This window comes from Psammomys obesus, unplaced genomic scaffold, assembly GCF_907164565.1.
Source record: "Psammomys obesus unplaced genomic scaffold, mPsaObe1.curated_primary_1811, whole genome shotgun sequence".
In the NCBI taxonomy this organism is placed as follows: Eukaryota; Metazoa; Chordata; class Mammalia; order Rodentia; family Muridae; genus Psammomys; species Psammomys obesus.
The window spans coordinates 7,783,920-7,799,288 of NW_026587216.1; positions in this window are offsets into that span (position 1 = coordinate 7,783,920).

A 15,369-nucleotide genomic window follows, 5' to 3' on the forward strand; every position below is an offset into this window, starting at 1 on the left:
GGGTCACCGGGCCCGGCCGCGCGCCGCTGGGGCTTTAAGAGTAGCCGCCGTCCGCGCAGGCTGGGCCCTCCCCACTCCACCCCCACCCCACCCCACCCCCCCACGGCCGCCACTTGCGCCGGGAGCTGAGTGACAGTGGAGGGTAGTGAAGATTCCCTGGGGCTCCCAGCCTCTCCAGCACCACCGCCGCCGCCGCCGCCTTCCACCACTTTTATGAATTCGACTCCACTTTCAGAAGGAATTATGAGTCAGATGGAAACCCGAGCCGGAGTGGCTGGGAGGGAGAAAGGGGAAAAAAGAAAAACCGTCGTGAATTACAAATAAATAAAGTGAACAAATCTTTCCTTGTAATCACTACGTGCAAGAAGGGGGAAAGCCTGGAGATCACTCCAGCAGACTCTCCCGTTTCCTTAGTGCCTTAATTTTTGGTGGCGGTGTGTGGAGGGGGAGGGTGTTTTGATTTTTTTGTTTGTTTGTTTGTTTTGTTTCGTGTTTTGTTGTGTCTCTCCCAGGTTGAAGTTCAGCCCCTTTGAGTAGCCCTTTAGAACGTGAAGCCCTTTCTGAGAGACTCTTAAAGACCACTTCTTCCCTCCCAGCCCTGTACATAGGAAACTGGCAGGCGCAGCTGGAATGTGCCAGGGTTCCCTAGGGGAGGGCTACCCGGCTTGGGTCTCCTCAGAAGCAGGAAGGCCTTACTGCTGAGCTCCTTGCTTCTGCCCCGCCTCCCACTCATTACAGCGGTTGGCCCACCTTTGCTGCCCTGAGAAACTAGTGTGGAGCTCCAAGGAGCACTTTTCTGCAGCACCGTTACTGAGGAGGTTCCCCTGGCAGACCATGCTTATTTGTTGCACCTTCCAAGACTGAGCGGTGTCTGAAGTATAGGAAGTGTTATCAATCAGCTGCTCCCGAACCTTTTGATCTTCCTGTGCTGGCAAGCCTTGAGTGACCACCAGGGCCCAGGGGCTTAGCAGACAGATCCACAAGAGTAGTATACTTACAAACCCTTCAGAATCCAAATGCTCACACTGGAGGCTTAACTAACTGAAGCCTTTTAACGTCTCTTCTCCCTTATTTGCCTTCTTTCGTAATCCTCAGTTTCTGACAGCCTTTGGTGACAGCAGAAGACAGCATCTTACAACAATTAGTGGAGCTTTCCGGCGTTAAAGCTCTCTTACAGGCCTTAGATACAGGATTCCTTAGTCCCACAATGACAACTGAACAGCCTGGCTTGTGTTTGTTCAGCTCCTTATCCCTTGAGGCTCAACAGTACTCAGGACCTGTTCCACAGACCACCCAAGGCCTTCAGTTTCCCTTCCCCTTCGCTGCCTTGCTTGAGAAGACTTCACTAAAGGTCAGTGTTAGAATATGGGATGAGGAGGGCAGTGAAGGGGGGTGAGAGGGGCAGTAAAAGGGGGAGGGGAGGGCATCTCTTCCCGGTAAAGTGAGCCAAACAATTTGACTGCATAGCCAGAACAGGGGGTGTGGTGATAGTGTATGAACCAATCCTGACAGTTCCTCATACAGGACCATGTGGGCACCAACCATCGGCCTTCCGATGGATCACTAGGGAAATGACTTTCTATCTGGTAGGGCAGGAGAAGGCTTCAAGTTTCCCTAGAGTTTACCAAGGCATGTGCTGGCAAGAGCTCCAGTGCTAGCTATTTGAAACACGCATGTCTGAGACAGTGACACTAGGAGCTGGAGCTGTGCTTCCGTAGCTGGATTGCTTCTTCAATCCCAGAGCGGGGAAAGGTGTGATTGCAGTATAGCTTCCCCAAGGCTCCAGAGGAGTGTCTGCAATGGCAGCGGCTAGGCTGAGAGTCTTTGGGCTCGCTACTTGGCTGATAATCCCGTGCTTAAGGAAGCCAGGACACCAAGGCCAGGTATTGCAAGCTTCCAATGTGAAGGCATCAACCTGCCCCAGTCCCCACCATATCATTAAAAGGAATGCTTTTAACAAAGCTCCATCGCCAATAACATTTTATTTAACAATCTTTAACAGTGCTCTAACAAGGCTTAACTCCTCTAGCAATGCCTGTTAGAGAGGTAAGTTCCTCTGAGCGGTCTTCAAGAACTCAGCGCTGGCTGAACACATGAAAAGTTGTGTCTTGTAGTCTTTCTAAGGCACACCAATTTCAGTCAGCTGCTTTATCAGCCCAAGTTCTCAACAGTAATTGAAATGACGCAGGTCTTTCTTCTGTTCAGTTCTGGTCCTGACAGTGGTGACGTGATGTCTAAGGGAGTAAGACGGTCTGATGGTCGTCCCTGACAGATGCAATTCTACCACATCAAAAGAAAGAAATTTTGTCCCAAGTCCTCCACCTGGCAGACAAGAAACATCGCGTGGTGTACAGCCATAACCACTGAAATGTTTAAAAAATGAAGAAGGCGAAGAAGACGGCACATCCTCATTCCCTAGATCCCTTGTAACCATAGCCACAGAAGAAACTTCCCTTCTTCTGGATGAGCCCTGATTAGGACCTAAGTTCAAGTTCTGAGTAAACAAGACTGAGCCACCATGCCCAACTCCTGTATCTTCTTTCTTTTTTCTTTCTTTCTTTCTTTCTTTCTTTCTTTCTTTCTTTCGTTCTTTTTTTTTTTTTTTTGCTTTTGTTTGTTTTGTGTTTTGTTTTAAGGTTAAACTCGCTTTGGCCGTGCTCCTTCGGTAGGATGTGTTTAAATATCTTTGAATCTGGAGCAAGACAAAGGCAATTAAAATCAGCACTCCTCATGGTGCATCTCTTCATGTAATTTTCTTCATAAAAGCTGTATCAAAAGAACAGTATTGTGGGCTAGACTTATATAAAATAATTCAAACTCTTGCCTACAGCCAGCCACAGTCTCCTCTTTACCTTGAGCCCTTTCTCAGTCTTCTTCTTAATTTTTATTTGTGTGGATCTGCACCTGCTTGGAGGCCAGAAGATGGCATTGCACTCCTTGGAACTGGAGCTCCAGGCTGCTCTAAGCTGCCTGGTGTAGGTGCTGGGAATTGAATTCTGGTCCTCTGAATGAGCGTAAGCCATTCTCTTAACCCATAAGCCATCTCTCTTAGCTCCTTTTCAGTGTGCTTACTCTTCCTTGTAAGTCCTTTTTCCTCCTTGGATAGGTCTACTCCTAGGTTATAATCCAAGGTGGATTGAAACTCCTCAGCAATGCCCCTGCCTCAGCCTTCCAAGTACTAGGATTACAGGCAACAGCCTTTCATTGTTCTTGTTGCTGCTTGTTTTGCGGCACTTGACTTTGCATTTACTAAACAAGCACTCTACCACTTAATTATGACTCCATTTTTTTTTAATTATATAAAATCTCAGTATTCTTACTGGAAGAAAAAAGTTTCCTGTCTTTTAACAGTTAGAGGAGAGAATTGAGATAAACATATACATAAAGAAATAAAACTCCCATATACAATTGAACAATTAATTCTACACTGTTCCACCACTGCATGCAGTGATTTTTCTGCCATATTGTTACAACAGGTAAATTGTAATTACCGAAATAGAGATGTCCTACAGTTCATAGCAATAAAGCCTATCTTTCCAGCACTGTCTGGAAATGCTGAGGGTAAACTAAGAGAACTGAGAAGCAAGTACCTCTCTCTAGGTGCATTGTTCTCTTCCTGGTAGTCACAATCTAGCCTTGCCTTCTTGAAGTCTCCTTCTGAGTCACTATTTTTGTCAGGAGCCATTTGGTTGCATGGAAAAGCTCTAGCTGAAACTAGGAAACACTACTTTGGGTTTGTCTGCTCAAGGAGTTGGGAAGCATTCATGGGTGGCTTACCAGATTACAAATGAACAAAAAAAACCAGGCCCTTCAGGAACTGACCTAGAAGTTCAGTTGTATCAGAACACACTTTTTTCCTATTTCTGTTGCTCCACATCAATATTCTTTCAATTAATGGGGAATTTTTCCTCTGCTAATTTCACACGTGTTATATTTTGAACACAGTAGGGAAGGGTTGATCTGATCACTTCAGATCAAGGGCCGATTTCCTGAGCAGCCAATGTTGGCTAGCATATAAAGGGCTATGATAATTTATGCTCAGTCGAGAGTCTAGAACCAACTCCTTTGTTGAGGGACCATGTGCATGTGGGGAGAAGATAATAACACTCACTGGCATTTTGCTAGCCTGGAAAAAAAAATCATTTCAGTCAAGTGTAGTGTTGCTTGTTTGTATTCATAGCACATGGGAGGTTGAGGCAGAAGACATAAAAGTTTGAGGCCAGACTAGTCTACATAGTGCATTCCAGGCAGGCCTGCACAAGAGAGTGAGAACCTGATTCAACACAAACAAATAACAACAAACACACACACACACAAAGACAAAATTAAATGTATTCTGTAAGCCAATGAGCTCCATTTCTCGAGAATCCACCTAGGGTGATACTTATCTTCTACAGGAAGTGATTCATATCAAAGAGATAATGTCTTCAGTCTGCCTGGTTTGATCACAATGTGACACATGTAGGGACAGGCTGTCCTCTGACAGGTGCATGTCCTTTGGGCTTGCCCCATTAACAGCGCCTATTACACTTACTATTTTTCTTCCTATTTTAAGAAGCTCTGAGTCTGAGTAATTTGCTCTGTTCAATAGCCTTTCTTTTCTATTTCAGCTGATGTGTGAAACACAGTCCACACGCAACAAATACTTGCTAAAAGACAGAAGCCTTCCATGAAGCAAAATCGAAATGCAAAGAAGAACATAGAGTTCCCAGGGCTGAAGACAGAGGATGGGGATCTGGAGAGAATGAGTGTGAAAAGAAAATTAGGAGTTAAAAAATAGCACAGAATGGTGTTGTAAAAAGTGGAGAGGTTTGGACACAGTAGGGTGCTACATTTGGCACCTGTAAACTTTCAAATCCACCTGCGCACTTCTATTCCCAGCTCCACATTTAGTGATTCCATATTGGTATCTTGAAACTAGCTATGGTCAGAGCATTACACCACAGAAGTTGGAATCACCACTTAGAGGATCTTTTTCCTTTTCACCAGAAAGTTGAATATTAATCATTTTATATGCAACTTCATGCAAACATGAAAAGAACGGGATACAACTAAAATGGAGGCACTAAACTTACAACCCCAGTAATAAAGGATTGAATAGTTAGACACAGATGAACATAGCCCCGCCTGCCTGTCACCTCAGCATTCAGGAGGCAGAGGTAGAAGGACTGACTGCAAGTTCAAGGCCAATCTAGTCTACATAGAGAGTGCCAGGCCAGCCAAAACTACAAGCAGGACTGTATTCACCTATTTCTCTGCCATCGAAAAATTGTGAAAGAGAAAATTCATAACAAAACTTGCTCAATCTTTATAGGTTTTCATCTTCAGAAGAGTTTTGCATGGCAAAACTGGCAGCATATAGCATAAGCAGTTGTCCTCTGTTAGAGGCTTGAGATTTTAAGCAAGTTATAGTCTGACTAAGCATATCAGTCTTAACCTACATCATAGGCTGGCACTACTGCAGGCCCAGTCTCAGCTGCGTTCCAACAGGACCGGGTGTGGCCATGGTTGCTGCACTACTTTAAATCTGAGCCAGTAGCTCATACATCCCACATGGTACAAATCTACCTCCTCATGCCACTTGGCACACCAACCTCCTGAAATGTTGACATTTGCAAACTTCCAACAAAAAGGTTGTCAACCCTAGCATATTTTTCTTTACTGTCTAGGCTGTTTTAGGTGTGGGCCTGCCTAATAGCAGAAGTATAAACTAAATGGGATTTTATATCATCTCCCAATCTCTCACACACATTCTCTTCCTCTCTTGATCTTGCAATTGCTCATTCTCTCTTTCTCTCTCTGTCTCTGTCTCTCTGTCTCTCTCTCTCATAAAGTTTATTGATGAAAGAAAGGAGAGAGGCCAGAGTGAGATGGCTCAGTAGATAAAGGTCCCTGTGCCAGGCATGATGACCTGAATTTGAGCCTCAGAACCTGACAGAGAGACAGGTTCTCTGACAGAGAGACAGGTTCTCTGGCTGACAGAGAGAACTGATTCCCGAAAGTTGCCTTCTGACCTCCATATGCATTCCAACACATACACACCACACAAAGAAGAACAAAGAAAGGAACAGAAGAAAGGGAGGAAGGTAGGAAAGAAGGAAGGAGAACAGATGACATGCATCAATTGGTCGACACTGACCTATGTTGCAGTCCCAGCATGTGGGATAAAAAAAACACATCGCTATGAATTTCAAGGGTATCCTCAGCTACAAACAAGTTTGAGGTTAGCCTGAGGTACATGGAACCCTGTCTCAAAAAATTCAAGGAGAGGAGAGAGGGAAAGAGGGAGGAACTGGGTGTATTGCTTCATGGTCGTGAAAAGGTTAAAAACAAAGGTTGGTGTTTAAAAAAAAAAAAAAAGAAGAATGGAAGATGGGCTCAGTGGTGCACACCTGTAATCCCAGCACTCGAGGCAGAGGCAGGTAGATCTCTCTGAGTTCGAGGCCAGCCTGGTTTACAAATTGAATCCAGGACAGCCAAGATTACACAGAGAAACCCTGTCTCCAAAAACCAAAAAACAATACAAGAAAAACAAAATAAAACAAAAAATAAAATGGCAGGGTTGAAGTGGTGAAATTGGTAACACTGGGTATGAGATAAACAAGCTGACCAGATAACAGAAATGGCAAGGTTAGGAGCCACTGTTGGCAGGCTGACTGGTTCTCTTCTTGAAGAACTCACACAGGGCACCAACGCCCTTCCTACAAACGTGTTTCTAATAAAGCCAACTGTAACCAGCTAAAGCTCACAACTTTGAAAAGCATCTGCCTATCTCAGGAAAGAGAGTTCTTCAGATCATGCCATAGATGAGAAGTAAAATGTGAGATAACTAATAACAACAGTAGCTATATCTTGGTGTCATGCAGACCATGTAAACAGAAGAACATAGAGTAATTAACAATTGGCAGACCCCAGTGTTGGTATAAAGTTCTTGTGGGATGTATACAATTTACCCTTGTTCATTTAGATGTTGATTTCTCTACCTGACTATCTGAACATTGTTTCAATCTGAATATTGCATTGTGATGTTTATTCTAAGTATCACCTATTTTAAGTTTGTGTAAACATGCCACCATTTGTTCTCTGTGTTGTCAATAAAACATCCAGCCAATGCTGAGCAATGGAGAGAACTGGGTGAGACATCCTGGTGGGGAGTGGGGAGGAGAAAGAAAGGAATGGGAGGAGTCAGAGAGGAGAGATCAGCTAAAGAGGACTTGATTAGTGGCCAGCAGACAGTCAGGATCAACAGGCAGTAAAGACAAGTTGCAGGTGGAGACGAAGGGTCATCAAGGAATGACCACCACTCCACTAATTGAACTTGACAAGTACCTGATCTTCTCTGTGGCTGGAATGAGAGACATGTATAGAGCACATAGGCCTTTCACGGTTATGATTCTCAGCATCTGCTTTGATACACTGCTGGGTAGAGTCTTTCAGAGGCCCTCTGTGGTAGGTTCCTGTCCTGTTTTCTGTTTTCTCCTTCTTACAATATCCATCCTGTTTGTCTTTCTGAGTGAGGATTAATACTCTTACCCAGGGTCCTCCTTCTTGCTTAGCTTCTTTAGGTGTACAGATTTTAGTATGTTTATCCTATATCATATGTCTAGTATCCACTTATAAGTGAGTATATACTGTGTGTGTCTTTCTGCTTCTTCTAGGATTCCTCACTCAGGATGATCTTTTCTAGATCCCACCATTTGGCTGCAAATTTCATGATTTCCTTGTTTCCAATTGCTGAGTTGTGTTCCATTGTGTAAGTGTACCACAATTTCTGTATCCATTCCTCCATTAAGGGACATCTGGGTTGTTTCCAGGTTCTGGCTATTACAAATAAAGCTGCTATGAACATGGCTGAGCAAATGTCCTTGTTGTACACTTGAGCATCTTTTGGATATATGCCTAGGAGTGGTATAGCTGGATCTTTAGGAAGCGTTATTCCTAATTGTCTGAGAAAGCGCCAGACTGATTTCCAAAGTGGTTGTACAAGTTTACATTCCCACCAACAATGGAGGAGGGTTCCCCTTTCTCCACCTCCTCTCCAGCATGTGTTGTCACTTGAGTTTTTGAACTTAGCCATTCTGATGGGTGTAAGGTGAAATCTCAGGGTTGTTTTGATCTCCCTGATGACTAAGGACCTTGAGCTTTTCTTGAAGTGTTTCTCTACAATTCTATATTCCTCTGTTGAGAATTCTCTGTTTAGCTCTGTATCCCATTTTTTAATTGGATTACTTGACTTGTTGCTTTTTAACTTCTTGAGTTCTTTATATATTCTGAATATTAGCCCTCTGTCAGATATAGGGTTGGTGAAGATCCTTTCCCAGTCTGTAGGTTGTCATTTTGTTCTGATGACAGTGTCCTTTGCTTTACAGAAGCTTTTCATTTTCTTGAGGTCTCATTTATTGATTGTTGCTCTTAGAGCCTGTGCAGTTGGTTTTCTGTTCAGGAAGTTGTCTCCTGTGCCAATGAGTTCAAGCTTCTTCCCCAGTTTTTCTTCTAACAGGTTTAGTGTGTCTGGTTTTATGTTGAGGTCTTTGATCCACTTGGACTTTAGTTTTGTTCAGAGTGCTAAATATGGATCTATTCATCTATTTGCATTTTTCTGCATGTAGACATACAGTTAGACCAGCACCATTTGTTGAAGATGCTGGGTTTTTTTCCATTGTATGGTTTTGGCTTCTTTGTAAAAAATCAAGTATCTATATGTGTGTGGATTTATTTCTGGGTCTTCTATTCAGTTCCATTGATCCAACATCCATAGAACGTTTCTATGCCAATACCATGCAGTTTTTATTACTATTGCTCTGTAGTACAGTTTGAGATTAGGGATGGAGATACCTCCAGATGATCTGTTGCTGTACAGGATTCTTTTGGCAATTCTGAGTTTTTTGTTTTTCCATATGAAGTTGAGAATTTTTCTTTCAAGGTCTGTAAAGAATTGTGTTGGTATTTTGATGGGAATTGTATTGAATCTGTAGATTGCTTTTGGCAGTTTGGCATTTTCACTATGTTGATCCTACTTATTCATGAGCATGTGAGATCTTCCCATCTTCTAAAAGCTTCTTCAATTTCTTTCTTTGGAGACTTGAAGTTTTTCTCAAACAGGTCTTTCACTTGCTTGGTTAGTGTCACCCCAAGGTACTTTATGTTATTAGTGGCTATTGTGAAGGGTGTTGTTTCACTAATTTCTTTCTCAGCCCTTTTGTCTTTGGTATAAAGAAGGGCTTCTGATTTTTTTTTTTTGAGTTAATTTTGTATCCAGCCACTTTGATGAAGGTGTTTATCAGCTGAAGGAGTTCTCTGGTTGAATTTTTGAGGTCACTCATGTATACTATCATGTAATCTGCGAATAGTGATACTTTGACTTCTTCCTTTCCAATTTGTATCCCCTTGATCTCCTTTAGTTGTGTTATTGCTGTAGCTAGGACTTCAAGAAGTATGTTAAAGAGATACAGAGAGAGTGGGCAGCCTTGCCTTGTCCCTGATAGGCTTTTTCTTTTATGCTTTCTCTCTAAAATAAAAACTCCCTTTTAAACTCATCCTTCCACTGCCCCTGACTTTCAGCCTTCGGCTTCTCAGGACAAGGACCAGAGATGAGGCACAGGCTCAGTTGAGGTACTGTGTGACCTTGACTGTGCCATCTCTTAACTCTTGAGTTATGCACACCTGAGATGAGTCCCTTCCCTCTCAAGGACACACACGCACAGATACAGACACATACACCTGGTATCGATAGAGAAGTGGGCATGTAAGAAGGTATAAATTGGAGGCATATCCACTCTGAAAAGTAAGCCTTTTCTTTCCAGGTTGCTCAAGTGGAAACTATAGAATTGCAATGGTGGTGGCACAGATTCTGTGGATAAACTGAGGAAGTAACTTTGCTATGAGTGTTTCATATTTATGAAAGAGTAAGTGCCTCTGGGGACAGGCTCCTGTAATGCTGTTTGGCATCAGAGCAGCCCAAGTGCCTGCTTCATCTTTCCATGGTTTCAGATACCTAACAGCCATTTTACTCTGTCCCCTCTACTGCCTTTCTTTTTTTTCTTTCTTTCTTTCTTTCTTTCTTTCTTTCTTTCTTTCTTTCTTTCATCAATAAACTTTATGAGAGACAGAAGAAGAGAGAAAGAGCAATTACAAGATCAAGAGAGGAAGAGAATGTGTGTGAGAGAGATTAGGAGGTGATATAAAATCTTGTTTGGTTTATTCTTCTGCTATTAGGCAGGCCCACACCTAAATGGCCAAGATGATAAAGAAAAATATGCTAGTGTTGGCAACCTACAGGCCTTAGCCTCCTTGGTCATGAGCCATCACGCCTATTCTTTTCTTTCTTTTATTTTTTCTTTCTCAGCTTATGAAAGCAAATCATTCATGAAAAAAGTCATAAGGGAAATATCCGTGAATGAAAATATAATTATATTCCATCAAAGGACCATAATTACTTCAAAATTTTATAAAACAAACTATGCTCAATTATAAGAAAACAATTGAATTGAGTAGATTGAACTACTCTTCAAAATTCTTCCTTGCCATCAGGCTGCATGAGCAGAATATGATGTTCATTTTTTGCCGCATGTGGGATTCCCTTTAGTCTTGTGCCCAATGGCGTAGGCATTAATGGCCCCTGACTTTGGGTATACCTCATGATGTATGCCAAACAATAGGTTTTATGAAGGTACGTAAGAGGTAGAAGCTTGAAGTGTGCATTTTTGGCCTGACTTGGTGTCTCGTACTTCTGCCAATCTGAGGAGAAAAAGCGTGACTTAAACACTCTGCCAGATCCCAGAAGAAAGAGAGCGATGTCTGAGGGCAAATTGGATCACATTGGTTACAATTGGAACCAAGGCCAGCCCTGCCCCTCTCAGATCAGGTGCTGAAACTTGAAAGAGAACCATGTGAAGCTGCTCAGTGTGGAAGGGCCTTGTTACTCAGAATTACTGTGGCAGTTGCTACTGACACAAACAGGAAAGACAAAAGAAATCAATCCAATGCTGCAGAACGTCTACAAGACCACTGCTAGTACAAAGCAGAAAACATGGTTTCTTGAGAGGGAACCCCACACAGTACTCACCGCAACAATGCCTCCACACCTTCATGTTGGCGCCCATTTGACATGCTCAGTTTATGTTTGTCAGCTGAAGGGAGAATAAGAAATCAAATCTTTAGAAAGTCAAAGTATTGAAATCTGAATAGTTGTATGTCACGGCGTGGAGCTCGAAGCAAAACACTGAGAGCTGTAACCTCTGGGTGCGGATACTCTGGGTGCTTGTATTTCATCCTTTCTTTTCTAATATTCCAGTCATGACATAGATTATTGGCTGTTTATTTGTTTGTTGAGTCAGGGTTACCATGACTAGCTGTGGCTGCCCTGGAACTCGCTCCGTAGACCAAGCTAGCCTTGAACTCACAGAGGTCCACATGCCTCTGCCCCCCACCCCCAGGGCTGGGATTAAAAGCGGCATATTTCTTAAAATGTTACTTACATCATGTTTTATTGACTAGCTCTTTTTTCTTCTTCCGAAAGGCTTGAGGACTGAACCTCCTGTACACTAGGCAAATGCTGTGCCACTGAGCTATAACCCCAATCCCAGCTAGCAGAATTTTAAAACATTTTAATTTAGTTTAAACGAAACTAACCGCCCAATTCCAAAGAATAGATAATCTTCTAAATGATTACTCCTTACTCCTGATGAGGATTTTAGAACACAACAAAAAAAAGGAAAAATTAACATTGTTGCACTTCACTAACTTCAGTATTTATTTCATATTTCCTGTATTTTTCTCCAGCTCAGAAGAAGAAGAACCTGCCAGTTCCTGATTCTCCAGGAAGGTTTGGCTGCTGTCAGTAACATACTTGTGTAAGGCTTGGTAAGGCACCAGAATTAGCTACAGAAGGGAGCATGGATCAACAACAGAAAGCTCGTCTGTATGAACTACTTTCAAACTCATGTACTCAGTGGCATTTTAGGGAAATCACTCGCTACTGGCAGCCACAGACACACTGCAGCCTCCTACTAGGGCGTGAACTGCCCGAGGCTTGGAGGGGAAGTTCACCCCAAGGAGCAGCTGGGCAACAAACTCTGCAGTGCACAGGAAGACAGTAAGCTCTGGCACCAGGCTTTCTAAAGCCCTGGGTGCTGCTTCCCGATGCAAGCCTTTCCTTCAGCATGACTTATCCCTAAAGAGACGTGAGCTAAACAAACTTCCATTCTTTCTCATGGTGGGGGTGGGGCTCCAGGGTCCCACCTGGCCCAGAGTCTCCAGCATCTCACCAGTCTCCAGATGTCAGAAAGTGTAGACAAGTGCAACCACGAGCCGGTGGCTCTAGGAATGGTTTTGTCTTTGTAGATTTAACTCTCTGTTTTTATAATCCACCCCCCCACCCACATTCTTCTTTTGCTCTCTAATCTTAAAAAAAATTTTAGATTTGTTCTTCATTGTGTGTGTGTGTTTTGGTTTAGAATGAGAAGGCAGGAACCGTGTCTGGTGATGACCCTTCAATACGGTTCCTCATGTTGTGGTGACCCCCAACCATAAAATTATTTCTGTGGGTACTTCAGAACTGCAATTTATATTATAAGTCATAATGTGAATATCTAATACGCAGGGTACCTGATAGGCAACTTCCAAAAAGGATTGCAACCCACAAGTTGAAAACCATTGCTGGAGAACATGTTCAATGAAAGAAAGAGGGTATAATGAGATTTAAAGAATTAAGCAGAGGATGGGGTAGAGTGAGATGGTAGAGTACAGGGGATGAAGAGGAGGAGATAGTGGGTGAGTTGAGCAAAACTAAAAACCAGCAAAAACTAAAAAAATAAAAAAAAAAAACTTATGGAAATGCAGTCATTTGTAAGATAATTTCAAAATACAACTTTAACAACAACCAAAAAAAGGTTGAGCAGAATTACGTGTATGAGTTATTAAATGAAAATCGCAGTGCAAGATCCTATTTGCTATTGATCAGGGAGATCCCAGAGGTCTCCAAAACAACCTAGGCTGCTGCCATTTCCCTTGGTTACCCACCATAACTACACACTAAGACCTCCTCCTGAGACCACCAGACCCTTTGGCTGAGACATCAGTCTGAAACTGACTGGGGGGTTTCCTCCCTGTTGGCTGACCACATGCTGATTTAAGATCCAAAGAGCACATTGTTTCTTCTGAATCTCGGAGAAAACCTGGTAGCCCCACCCTCCACCCCCCAGTTTCAAGTGCTTTTGGTCAACCTCCTTCGTGACTGCTCCCTGCAGATTTGCTCTAACAATGGCACTTACTTTGGTAATGACCGTTTTAAGTTGCTTCTTCAGAGGTGACTCCAACTAGTTGACGTCACTGCCCCTCTCACTAGGACCAACTTACACAACTCTCAGGTGGGTGACCTTCAGCTATCAGAGGGTTACAAACCGTACCGGAAGTTCACTGTGGCAGCACCATTTTCTGAACACGGATCGGTGGAAAGCAAGGAGGTTTGATTACGCCCACGCAATCCGCCAGTTTATCCACCTTTCCACATCTCCAATTATCCTTCCTTTGTCATTTCTTTGGGCCATAAATACTCCAAACCTTGGGAGGGGGGGGGAATTAAATATTTATTTTTACCTGTGTGCACATATTTGTGTGAATGTACGTCATGCACATGCAGATCCAGATCCACCGGGGCTGGAGTTAAGATAGTTGTGAGCTCCCTGAAATGGTCCTGAACTGAATTCAGATCTTTCGTATAGAGCAGCAAATACTCTTAACCAATGAGCTGTCTCTCTAGTTCCAAAATTCTAGCTTTGAGGAGGTGGATTTGGACCTGAAATCACCCTTATTTAGGAGGCGGCATGAAGTGGAAATTTCTGGTTTCTTTGAAGACTCAGTTTTGTCATGTGATTGTTTGCAGCAAGCTGGGCATGTGATGTTTTGCTAGAGGCTGGCTTGTGAGAGGGCACATGAGATTTTGCTGTGAGCTCTCTCGTGCTAAGGGAGCGACTCTGGCTGGCTGAGAACAACCGTGGGTAGACTTGGAGAGAAAATATATAGCAGGCCCAACCACAATGAGGCTTTGCTTTTTGGATCGACACTGCTGTGCAGATCTTCGCAGAGAGAAACTTTCCAGAGAACTTCTTGGGGGCAATCCTACTGAGTCTTGTAGCTTTTGCTGACTTGTCGTGCTGATTCCTGTTGCTCCTTGGTGTTGGCCTTTGGACTGGACTGCTGCTATCCTGAAGACTGAGTTTGGTAATCCCCTAAGGACCCATGAGCCTATTCAGCAGGAAGGAGATAAAGCCCTTTTTCCTACTAACCCCTTATCTAAGGTCTAAGGTTGGGGTGAGGGGTGGGGAATGTTGGAAGAGAGGTAACGTTGTTTAACAACCCTACATAAAGTAGGTTTGGTGAAAAATCTAAGCCTATGGTGGCCAAGCAAAATGAAGGTTTGGCCACTTCTAAATAATCTGTTTTGTGAAAGTCATGTCTTAAATGCCTGGGATACTACAAAGTAGGGCCAAATCAGGCCTGCTTGGGCGACACAGTCCCTTTATGGAATTTCAAGATGGCCACGCAAGAGCATATCTGAGCAGAAGATTTAGCCAAACCACTTTTCTCTTTAATTAAATGTATTTTTTTTTAATCTTTAATCATATGTGTGTGAGTGAACCAGCCTGTAGATGTGTAGGCATGAGTCTGGGTGGCCTCAAAAACCAGAGGTCTTCAATACCCTGGAGCGTGAGTCATATACACAGTTGTGAGCCATCCACCATGGACTGTACGAACAGAACTCAGGTCCCCTGGAAGATCAGCAAGTTCAGCCCACTGTGAAGCCGACTCTGCAGCCATTGGTTAGACTTCTTCATTGCAAATGATTAGAGATTGTGTGTAAAGACAGGGAAAACTCTTTCTAGTGCTAGGATTAAGTTTTCCTACGGTGCAACACAACACCAGGGGGCTAGACTCCAGAGAGACAAGCCTCAGCAGGGGGAGAGGGTTCTCTGCATCACTGAGGAACGGTGGGAGTTTTATACTGTTTCCTTTTTGTGTTTCTGAGATGGATTCTTATTTACCTGAGCTGGCTTTGAACTTTTGGTCCTGCTGTCTGCCTCAGCCTTGCAAGTATAGTGATCATAGGAACACAACAGCACACCAGGCTGATTTGTAACTGGTGTTTACTATGCACGAAATGTGAGTGGTGTGGTCCAGGGGACTAGTGGACAGGCCAAAGCAAGAGTGGGGTACAGGTATATTCAAACCCTGTAAATCTTGTCCCCAGGAAAGCCCTGCACCCTTATCTTTGTCCCCTATCTCCCAGGATACAGTAGTTGTCCTAAAGTAAAATGCAAATGAGGGATCTGGAGCCTGAGAATAAACGCTTAGGGACAGAAGCCAGGTGTC